The sequence below is a fragment of the Peromyscus californicus genome, unplaced genomic scaffold, assembly GCF_007827085.1.
Source record: "Peromyscus californicus insignis strain IS unplaced genomic scaffold, ASM782708v3 Scaffold_1__1_contigs__length_55948999, whole genome shotgun sequence".
NCBI lineage: Eukaryota > Metazoa > Chordata > Mammalia > Rodentia > Cricetidae > Peromyscus > Peromyscus californicus.
Window position 1 is genome coordinate 1,949,300 of NW_026294492.1, and position 12,119 is coordinate 1,961,418.

General features: G+C 44.5%; 1 long non-coding RNA gene across 4 annotated transcripts in view; it reads right to left on the minus strand.

Annotated features, from left to right (window-relative positions):
* LOC128115253 (uncharacterized) overlaps positions 1-12,119 on the minus strand; it is a 310,255-nt gene that overhangs the window by 264,995 nt on the left and 33,141 nt on the right. For all 4 annotated transcript variants that reach the window (XR_008220050.1, XR_008220051.1, XR_008220049.1 and 1 more), the window contains exon 3: positions 1,020-1,141. This is a non-coding gene — a long non-coding RNA (uncharacterized LOC128115253). The remainder of the gene's footprint in view (positions 1-1,019; positions 1,142-12,119) is intronic.

A 12,119-nucleotide genomic window follows, 5' to 3' on the forward strand; every position in this document is an offset into this window, starting at 1 on the left:
CAGCCCAGTAATGTTGTTAGGGTACTGACCCCCAAACATCTGTGAGGATTCAGGACAAGTACACAGTACAGCATGTTCAGACAGAATTAAAGCAAAGCACAAACAAACAACAACAGAAATAGTCTTCCTTAATTCTGGACAGCTGGATATGTTTGCTTCCTTGTGCTATCTAACATACCACAAGCTCAGTGGTTTAAACCAATTTGTATTTTCTATCTTATTGCAGTTGGTACTCAGGACTAGTCACTGGAGTGAGGGTCTCCACTCAGGATCCCCAGAAGGCTAAGCTGAATGATAAAATCCTCACTTTCCTGGCTGGCAACGGGGGTCCCTCAGCTCCTGCAGATGATGAGTCTGTGGGCAGCTGGATGCTCACTAGCAACGACGCATACATGATGTGCCTTCCAGGTTCCCAAGATTGTCCTGTGATGCCGCTCAACCCCAGAAATGTTCACACTATCAACTTCATCGCATGGCATGACCTACCCAGGAAGTAACCTTCCATCCTCACAGTTCCATGAACACTTTAGGCATGTGTCTTACAGGGCCAGACATGTTTCTTTCCTTTAGAAATCATCTTCCCAATGAGGAACTTACTTCCCAGGACTGGACTTTTCCACCTTTGTAGGGAGAAATGCCCACAGTTTCCTCCCCCATCACTGTTTGGAGGGCCAAGTTTGTACATCATGCCTCTGTCTGCACACAAAGCTGTTATTTGCAAAAACACATTTTTGTTTCCTTATGGTGGGGGCAGGGGTATGGTGCTGTTTCATCAAAGGAGCATTCCCCTTTTGGAAGGAGTCGGGACTCAAAGTGAAGTATGTGATTCTAAGAACTGTTGTCGTGAAAGCCAGCCCTGGTTAGAAAGGAGGAAAGAGGCAGGTTATGGAACACTGTAGCTTTCAGTCAAATTGAATTTGTGTTACTATTGATGGTTTTAAGCTTAAAATAGTCTACAAAGAAACCAAGGGATAAACTGTATACATCAGGGAAGAATGAAAGAATGCATGCACACCTACCTGCTGAAGGAAGGTGCGTGCTTCCTTTGGAGTTTTGGCTCAACAGAGACCAAAGGATTAGAACAATATTCTCCCAGTGGTTACAGTCTAGAGCTTTGGCAGGGGGTACAGTAAGGGGGGCCCTGTGGAAAACGAACAAAAAGAGAGAACAAATGTTTTTGAAAAAATAAAAAATTTAACTCTTTCTGGAAAACAGTTGCAAATTATAATTAACCTTTTGTTTGTACGTGGCCAGCTCTTCCTTAATTCAGATTTTCTCTACAGATAAACATTTAATCATTCCAAACCAATGTCTTCTCTCAAGACCATGTAAATGACCTTGACTTCACATACAACTAAGACCTTTCTGGAACCCCTCCCTCCCTCCCCTCTGCCCAAAAGTGGAGTTCTTTCTCAAATATTGCCCATGTCCATCCTAGCTGCCTGCCCGAAGACATTGAATTTGCTCCCAATTCTTTGTTTTTGCATCAAATTTAATTAACCAGTTGGATACTGACAGGCCACAAATCAATAGTAGACCGAAATTCTTAAAATATTCATGTGTTAGCTCCCTCTCGGGACTGGCATTCACGAGGATGGATTAGAGGCCTGCCAGGATGCGTGGAGATATGTCGACTTCTCGTTCAGACTTTTCCCTTCCTCTCACCCCTAACACCTAAGTGTGCTTGCCTAGCTTACTGATTCGGAGCCAGGGCCCCTGCAAATAGGAAATCTTAAATTATATCGATTCGCAACCCTGGTGATGAATCAGGGACCATGGTTCAAGAATCACAATCGCTGGGTCTGGGAGCTACTCCCCACAGCCTGCACACACCTGTTCTAAACCTTCCCGGGTGGCATTGTGTCAGTCCACAAATGTGCTCGGCTTAGACAGGCAGGCAGATCAAAGCCGCATCCCCCACAGTCTGTGTGGTTGATAAGCACTTGGAGATGGGCACTGATTAGCCAGCCCATGGTGCTTGACATGGGCACCAAGCCAACCAAAGAGGCCCATGGTCCCTCGGCTCCCTTCGGTATACCCATCGGTTTTCAGTTCTGTGCAGGATGCAGTTGTGTGCTTCTATGTTGATTTGCATTATTTTCCCTTTCTTTTTGAAATCAATGGTTTTTTAATTTTTGGAAGAACTAACTTCTAAGCACTCCCTGTTCATATTTTAGTCTGCACTTTTTAACTTTTATTTATTTTTGCCTGCCTTATACTTTATTTGAGATTATTGAGTCGCTTGCTGTCAAATTATTTTAATATGAGTTGATTGATTATTCAGGTTTTTTTTACATTTTATCATGTATTTATACATACATGCACCTGTGTGCAGAGGCCAGAGAGAAACATATGGTGTTTTCCTAAACCGTTCTCCACCTTACTTTTTTTTTTACACTTATTTATTGTTTATATGTGCCATGTGTGATGGGGGAAGAGCAGGTATGGGCCATAGCACACATGTGAGGACAACTTAGGGGATTCATCTATCTTCCTCCCACCTGGGTCACAGGAATCCAGTTCAGATCTTCACACTACACAGCAGGTGCCTTTACTCACTGAGACATGTCCTGTCTCTATCTCCTCAGTGCTGGGGGTACAGGCACACATCACGGGCCTCCTTCTTGAAAGGGTTCTGAGGGACTGAACTCGGGTCCTCAGAGTGTAAAACCAACACTTGACTAACCGAGTCGTCTCCCCCTCCAAATGCTCACTTTTTAACATAGGATTTTAGGTGCTGAGCTGTCCTTAGCTACTATCATGTACCGGCTGTTCTTTACTACAAAATATGTTAGGTTTTTTGTTTTGTTTTCTTTTTTGCTTGATTTATATTGAAAATATAGTTTATAGCTGTCACCATAACAATTGCATTTTGTACTGCAAGTATGACTACAGACAGATATACATGTGTGACCGTGTTTATACTAGATATCAACCATGAACAGTGGAAAGGCCATCACCAAATCGAGACGTACGGAAGATTGAAGTCAAATCTACCAACACAAAGTGACCATTGACAACTGCCAAGGCTCCCTAGGACCTTCGTGTGGCAAATGACCTCACAGTGTGAGAGCTATCATCCTGAGATAATCCAAGTCCGATTTTCAGAGGGATGGTTGGGGGTGGCAGACATAGCTTCACACATGTAATTTTATTGGGATACTGTCATCAAAGATGTCTCTTTGTTTCCAAAGCAGAAAAACAAGAGGTTTATTCGACGGAGCCACGTCAGCAAGAGGAACAAGGGGGGCCAAATGGTCCCCACTTTCTCAATCCCACCTTCTAAGGTATTTTCTGTATAAATTATTTGTGTTTATGGGAAGTTCATTTTTGCTCAGTTAATAAATAATATTTTAAACTTAGGAGTATGTTCATTTTCTAGTTGTTGCTCTCGTGTTCGGGGTGTGATCGAGGTTGACGGTTTTCTTCACATCATCTCTGACTTCATCCATCGTCTATCAGCTCCTGAGGAAGCACTGTAGTAACTCCCACTATGACTACTGACTTTTAATTTCTACTTGTAGTTCTTTCCAGTTTGTCATAGATTTTACAAGATGACAAAAAAAAAAAAAATGGACGTGAGGTTGTAATTATGCCAGGTTACCGAGAAGTTATTTTGTTGTCCCTGTCTTCATTGGGGTTCCTGTGGCTGTGATGAAACACCATGACCAAATCAAGTTAGGGAGGACATCACTGTTCATCATCAAAGGAAGTCAGGACAGGAACTCAAGCAGGGCAGGAACCTGGAGGCAGGAGCTGATGCAGAAGCCATGGAGGAGTGCTGCTTAATGGGTTGCTCCCCATGGCTTGCTCAGCCTGTTTTCTTATAGAACCAGGATCACCAGTCCAGGGATGGTACTACCCACAATCCCTAATTAAGAAAATGCTCTACAGCTGGGTCTTATGGAGGCATTTTCTCAATGGATTCGCCTTTCTTTCTGATGACTCTAGCTTGTGTCAAGTTGGCATAAAACTAGCCAGGACAGTCCTCTCTTGTCCATAATTTCTCTCATTATGGTATGTTTATCTGTAGAAGTCTCCTTCAGCCTAGTTAAAATAGCTACATTAATTTTAATTAATTTATGCCTTCCTGGAATACACTCTTCCGTGATTTTATCTTCAACCTTTAATGTGAATGTGTCTCATAAATTGCACATAGCAGTATTTTCTCAGGTCCCACTTCTGTGTCTTTCAAGAAGCAGGACTAATCAGTCTCCATTTGTTGCAGTTACTTATATGTATTTTAACGCGTCTTCTCTATTTAGCAATTCCATTTTATTTTTCCTTTCCTGCCTCTTGTTAATTGTCGTCTTTTCAATCCCTCTCTTCTGTGTGTTTAGGAATCTTATTTTCCATTCAATTCTTTTAGTGATGTTTTTTTCTCACACCTTTTGTAGTTTGCTAACAAGGTACAAAGCCAGTCAATTTCCATAATACTCCCTTCCAAGTAAAAGCCAGAGCCTTGTTTTCTTGACAATTCCCTCAGCCAAATCCACACTGTTATTGTCCAGAACTTTTAATCCATCAGGTTTTTAAATGATTAAAACATTAATATAATAATATACCAACATGATTTACTTTGTACAAACACTATCATTGCTTTTCTTCTGACAATTTGTCCCATCCAGCCTTGCTTCCCCTTTTTGCTAAAGTATGTCCTTCAGCAAGTGTGTGTGTGTGTGTGTGTGTGTGTGTGTGTGGTCTCACTTTGGATGACTGTCAGCAGGAAGTGCTCTTCTCAGCTGCTGCAGACATACTATTAGTTTCTCTCCCCCCACTAAGATTTCTCCTTCCCTTGCCATGGAGACTTTTCTAGTTTCAACATATAGACCCACACCTGCACTCATATGAACACACACATGAACTTATGAACACACACACACACATATACATATGCACACACACACATACACCCACATGTACACGTATGAACACTCACGCGCCTGTGCACACACATCATGCACATATGTCCGTAAGAACACACACCGAAATACACCCATATGCATATGCGTGCACACATGCACATACACTGTCCATTTTCTTGCAAGCGCCATGACTTCATTTTTCTTAACAGCTGAATGCAAATGATGCATCTGCACCGTGTTACCTCAATAGTTAAAGACAGATTTTCTTTATCATGTCTAACTCCTCCCTGTGATCCTCCTGCAAAGAGACACCACAGCCCATCATAAGGCTCTACTACTGCTGACCTTGCAGGACACTAAACACGTCAGAGACTTAGACACACCATTGTCATAGTGAGTTGTCTCCTTAGGAGCCAAAGTGCCTGGATTCCTGCTTAGGTCAGGAGTAGATTAACCAGAGAAGAGAGAGGGGCAGAGACCTGGCCCTCCTGTGTGTGCATGATCACGTTGACTGGAAATAAGTGCCCAGAATGAGGAGATCGAAGGCCCCTTGCCCACCTCCACCCAAGCCTTTCTGCTGAGGACCCTCGGGTATAGGACACTTCTTATTGAGTCTCTTCCCCACAGGAAGTAAAAGAGGGCAGCTTGATGTATGCCTCTTAACAGCTAACCCAGCAATGACCTCTGGGCTCCTGGCGGAGCCTGGCAGGATGGGATAAAATATTTAAATGCAGCTTTGCACAGAAAGTGAAGAGAAGTCTGCCAAAGGCATAGCTGTTTAGCTCACACCGCTCAAGACAAGTCACTTCAAACCTACGACTCCGCATTGATAAGATAACTCAGAGTTCACTGTGTGCCCCACTCCTTATGCAGCCAATGCATAAATACATGTGCACATGAGATGTGCCTGCACATGCACAGGCGTGTCTCATATGCACCAGGAAACCTGAGAGCATAAGGTCTGAGGTGCAGACATAAAGGAGCAACATGTGCTGCTCTACCGAGCGAGTTTTATTTGAATCGTACACCTGAATCTCAATCCCTCTACAAACCAAACACAAGAGAACAGCCTGATGCAGCAAGTGCTCTGCAAGTCACTTTTACTGAAGGCCACCATGGTGGTCTAACCATAACACTCACCAGCACTAAGATCCCATGTTAGGACAGAAGGAGACATGTCTTCCTCTTACACAGTGTCCCTGAGAAAAATACTTGCTGAGGAGCTAGGAGTTCTTGTTCATCTTATTTCTGAGCTACAATTCCTTTATCAGAAAATGGGATCCTGGGGTCTTGGGGCTAAGTGACTTCTTTGTCCACCCTACAGCACTGTACCCAGTTCGCTGGTGAGTCGTCCCAATACACAGGTGAGTTTTCACTCCTACCATGCAGGGAGCAGAAATGGGAATCTCTTTTTGTTGACAATGCCATCTCCCTGTCCTTCATGGATGTCACAGGCTCCCCTCATAGCTGACAGTGGCAGTTATTGCATCAATGACCTCTAACAATGCCATGCTCCACAAGCACACGGCATGTGGTGACCAGGAAGGGATGGCAGCAGGAGCCTCCTTGCTTGTTCTACACGTGCATTTGCAAAGTTCCATCCCAGCCCTAACTGCTGTGACCAGTGCAGAACAGGGCCTGGGCCTGGCCCTCGCCCTACACAGGTTTCCACACAGCACAGCTCGCCTGCACTGCCCTGCTGATCAAGACTAAGTACCATGCTGTCCCCTGCCCATCATGCGCCAATTCAGACATTAACATAGATGGACAGTTTACCTTGAAAGAACTCATAAGCCTAAGATGATGATTCCAACATCTGGTGCAGAGGATGCACCAAAACCACCACAGGAGAACACAGTGATGGTGCAGTGTCCTGGGGACAGAAAGCCTTGATGACATGCAGCCAGATCGGCACTAGAATACTATGCCAGAAAGAAACCAGTAGCAGAGGCAGAAAAGGACAAAAAGTGAGTCCTGAGGCCAGGGCTGGCTTCAGGTACACAAACAAACAGTGACTTCTAGCTAAAGAGAGGTATGCAAAATATACCACTCACACCAGACAGGCTGGCAGCCAGTCCACCATCCCTACCTTCTCTTTGTCCAGCAAACAGGAAGAGTGTCTGCCCGGCACTGGGGTGGTTGGACCAGTGCAGTATGTGGAGGGGAAAAGATATAATGGGAAGCTGATGGAGATTTTTCTCCAGCACCTGAGGTGGGTGTCGGTAAGGAGATAAGGAAAAAATGATTCCACAAACTGATTGGAAAATGAACAGATAGGAAGCTGCCCCCACCATGTTAGAAGTCAGACAAGCTAGCCATGTCACCACTATTTCCAGGAACATGGCCTATTAAAAATGTTAATAAAAGGCAAATTCAATCTAATGCAACCATCTACAGTGAGTCCTTGGAGTTCAGAATCAGAGGAAGCTGAGAGCTGAGGGAACCTGTGCTCCGAAAAGTCCCACTGTCCCCACTGCCCTGGGACCTTGGCCGCCGCAGGGAACAGGGCGGGCTGCACTCCAAGTCTCCATCACGGCAGGTGGGTGCATTTGACTTTCATGGGCACAAAGCTCTCATATCCCAAGAGACTTCATTCCATTTTTCCTTCTCTCATTCACCCCACACCCATCTTCTGGGAACTATGACACTTCCGTTTCCTAACGTTCATCTCAGAGTCGAAGCATGGCATAGCATTAACTATGTGTGCGATTACCACGAATTGCAATTAACTTTGTTTTGAAAACTTCCAGAGCCCCTAGGGAAACTCAAGGAATGGCAGGTTCAGGATTCACTTCTCCAGACCCCTGCTCTCATTCACAGGAAGGTGTGATGCACACCAGACTTCAGCTACAATCATCTCAGCACCAGGGCCTGGGAAAACGCCCTTCGACATCTCTTAAAACTCACACATGAAGTGTAAAGAACCTGCATGTGAATGTCGAGGGAGGTGTCAGAGGGCACAGGGGCGCCCCCACAGGAGCAGTGAAGATGGAGGGGGGGTGGAAAGACAGATCAAAGAGAAGAAAACGCAAGGCAGGTGATGAAAGAAGCCAGATTATTTAGCCTAGGGCAAAAGGCAGAAAGGACCAGTTTCTCACTGAGAGATTGCATCACTTATCCCTAAATTGAACAATTCCACTAAGCGTGCAAATAAGGGGAAACAGTTAATATGCAACCCTAATAAAGAATTGTTGAGTGGCCTCTTTGTGCCAGATACCGTCAGGTAGCAAAGTGGAGAGAATTATTGGTGGAAATATAAGATAAATAAGTTACAACCCTTATCCTAAGGGGGTCCTTTGCAGCACCTATGCATAATTCACAGTAGATGGGCTTAAAGAGGAAGGCAGACTTGTATCTGGGTTGCAGGGCAGCAGGGAGAGCCAGGCATTTCCTCTGCAGCTTGCAATAAGGAAGAGAATTTCAACTCCCAGCCTGACCAAGAAAATGGGCCACACAGCAAAAAAGCAGTTCAACTGGAGCCCGAGAAAAGGACAGGGGTGAGGGTGTGCTCTGGGACCATGGCAGACATGGAGAGCAAGAGGGACTGTGAGAGCAACGGGTATGGCTTGTTGCAGCTCCAGAACTGCACACACACCCACTCATTCATTCATTCTACCTCCCACCCTCTCTCCCCCTAACTGCACTTGTTACTGAACTTTGGGTCCTCATCTGTACCCCAAGAAGTCACAGTTGGTCACTCATCCTCCAGAAGCCAATTAAAACAGCCACATTCATAGTAAAAAGCAGAAAGGGGGGGTTTATTCCATATGGCCACATTGGGAAGAGGATGAAAGAGATCCAGTAACAGCCTCTAGTTCACCTTTGGGGGCTGGAATGAGATTAAAGTTCAAATAGAGAATCAGGAATATAAACATCTAAATAATCCCAGTCAGGGGGTAGCCCAGCCTACGGCTGACCCTGCGATGTCTGGGCTTCAGTCTCATTCTTCAAGCTGTTCTGACAAGTTGTCAGAACAGGGTGAAATCTTCTCCAGGAGACAAGTTCCCCCTCTGGCTAGTGTCAGCTTCCAGCAAGAGATTCCTATGGAATTCCCACCTCTTAGGTCTATTGTTTCGTTCAGCTGAACGCCAGATTGAGGAGCACGAACATGTCTTTAGAATATATTTCTGCCAGGCTAGTTACACACTTACAGGCACACGCCTTCTTGACCACTGTACACATACGTACCCTCCCTCCCTAACACTGCATTCACACACACTCACACATCTGCACACACGCGCACATGGAGGAATCCTACACACACCCAAGCACCCGTGTTCACATGTGCATGCATGCACTTACGCATGCACACACAATGCATACCGGTGCACAGACATGCTTATACTTTCACATGTGTTGTGTGCACAGATGACAATATTCACAAGTGTCCATACGCTCTCACATCCACAGAGGTAAAAAACACACACACAGGTTACCACCCATGCATGACACATCTGTGGCTGGGGAGCACCTGTCACCAGAGGAGTCACCACATAACCCTTTTTGGCAGTACTAAAAGCTATAGCGCAGCCTGAGGTAGAGTAGTGCAGACACTGCAGACAGAACTTGAAATGAAAATCCCATGCAGCCTGAGGCTGCTCTCTAGGAGGAGGAGGAGCTGTGCTGCTCTGGTTGGTCTGTGTAGGAAGAAGGTGGTGGCGGCAGCAGCCTGCAACCCCTCTCCAGGAACATCTCTTCTCCCTCTCAAAGGTCTCATAAGCATACCTCCATCTCTAGAGGAAGAAACAGGAGCTTGCAGCAAGTAGATTAATAGTAGATCTGTGTGTGACAGGGAGAAGGCACCCAGAGAGCATACCGGACCCAAAGGAGCCATCAGACCAGCTTGGATGCCATGTAGGCCAGGTGACCCTATGGAGACAGGCCCCAGTCCTACGGCTTGTATTCTGCCTACATGGCTCTACATGGCTTAGCCTTAGATCCTCATGGACAGATGGGCTGCCAATCTACTCCAGGCCCTAGATGCTTGATGGATGCACCTCGGCTATGGTTAGGTAGCAATTGGTTTTAAACTCCTCCTTTTGCCTGGCAGCTGCAAGACAGACCACGGGAAGCATACTTTTCCAGAAGTTTAGGAACAGAACGCACAATCTACTAAAATTAAATGATTTCGGAGAGTCAGAAAAAGAATCTAAGAAAGGCAAGGCATGTGTAAAGTCAAAAAGGCTAAAAAAATGTCAAACTAAACGCAGAAGTTACAGAAAGATACCAAATAAGGCTCATGCTCCTAACGTAAATATGGCTCTCACTTTTAAAACATTATCGCACCACATTACCATATTAGAAGAGATTTACAATTATCTCAAACACAGAAGAGATTGGCAAGCTTGAGAACCCATTGGAATTTTTTTCAATAATTAGCAATTAAAGAGGGGAGGTCTCTTTTAATGGGAGAAAGTATACCAATTAATAACCCAGAACAAACATATTTTATGTGGAAACTTGACCATTGGGTTGGGGTCGACAATCACATTTCTTGACCTATGTGGGGGCAGCTCTATACAGAAGGTTGTGGACAGTTCAGCTCATTCACAAGAGAGACAAACAGATGATGACTGGGAAGAAAGAAAGTAGCTATCGTTAGAACACACAGCATGACTCCATGCAGAAATCGGGTTAGAGCTCATGGAAGGTTCAATAAGCCACTGGGTACCAGGCCACACAGCAGGTGGGGCCACACCCACGGCACATAGAAAAGGGCCTTGTTGGAAATCAGTGATTATTTCTCAGAAACCAGTTTGGACACGTGAGGACTGAAGCCTCTGCACAGGATCTTGTTGAAGAAATTGAAACAATTTGAACATTAAAATGTATAACAAAGGATAGAGGGTGAGTCTTTAAATTAAAAAGAAGAATCTATTAATCTATTCTGGGATCATAATTACCTGAGAGTGGGAAAGGTCAGTCATCAAGACAGAGGAAGGCTGTCAAGTGAGGACAGGATGATTGAAATGAAAATCACTGTCTCGCTGAGCACAGGACAGCTGAGACTCCGTGATGGGCACTAAAACCACCAGGCAGAAAAGCTCAGGGACAGGACGTTCAAAGACTCTTGAGAACCACGCCACAGAGTCCTCATTTCTTTTGAGGGTAAAAGTTACCCTTCCACAGAGAAATTCAGCAAAACCATCCAAGCTGAATGATTGAGCTGAATGAACATCCCAGCAACAGGACAAGGCTGAATCCTGCCCCCATGAGCAGCAGGAGGAATGCACATACCTATGCAACATCCTGTAGATGGTGAAGCACGTAGTGAGTAAGTATATGGAGAGATGCAAACTGAGGCATCAGCAGAGGCCACTCAGACTCTTAAAACAAAACACGATGGAAAAAAATGTCTATTTCCAGAACATCTGAATTAACGTCGAAGGCCATAGAGCAGTTCAGTAAAATGTGTAATCCTTAGTTGGGTCCTGAGACAGACAAAGAAGGTGTCAACCGCCAACATTTGAACACAGAATGTATATGGGACAATATTATATCAAAGCTAAATTTCTTGAATGTGATAACTATATTACTTCACGAGAAGTAGTATTTCTGTTCTTTGCCTAAAAAAACCGAAGTATCATGATATTGCCATTCACATATAAGTTTAGATAGGCAGACAAATGGGCTGACCTGTGGGATGATAGGTATGTGTACAGATAAGATAGCAGATGATAGATAGATAGATAGATAGATAGATAGATAGATAGATGGAGAGACAATAGATAGTTAGATGAAGCAAATGTGCATAAAATATGCTAATAGCTAAAATATTCCCTTTGATGGAGTCATGCTCTATTCATTCTATAATTCCAGAAACTTTTGTAGTGTTTGAAATTTTCAAGAAATAAGAAATGAAGTAATACTATTTGAACCATGGAAAAAAATAAGATATAGTAGAAAGGAAAAGAGCTTCAAGGCCAGTCTGTAGAAACTGTACAGCACTATCAAAGGACATAAAGAAGAATCAAACATAGGTACATGTATATACATGTATCATGTGTTTAAGAGTCAAACTCAGCACAGGCCGTGGGCACCATTATGATGAACAAACAAGTGATGGGGAGATGGAAAGGATAGAAAGATGGAGCAGTACATGTGCTGTGGAGAGAGGTACAACTGGAGACTCAACAGAGGTGAGGACCATTAGCATACATCAGTGAGTAACCTGCACTGCCACGTGAGGCCATGGTGATGTCCGGATCCATAATGCCACTGAGAGCCATGTCTGTGGTCCTACTGTGGCCAGGG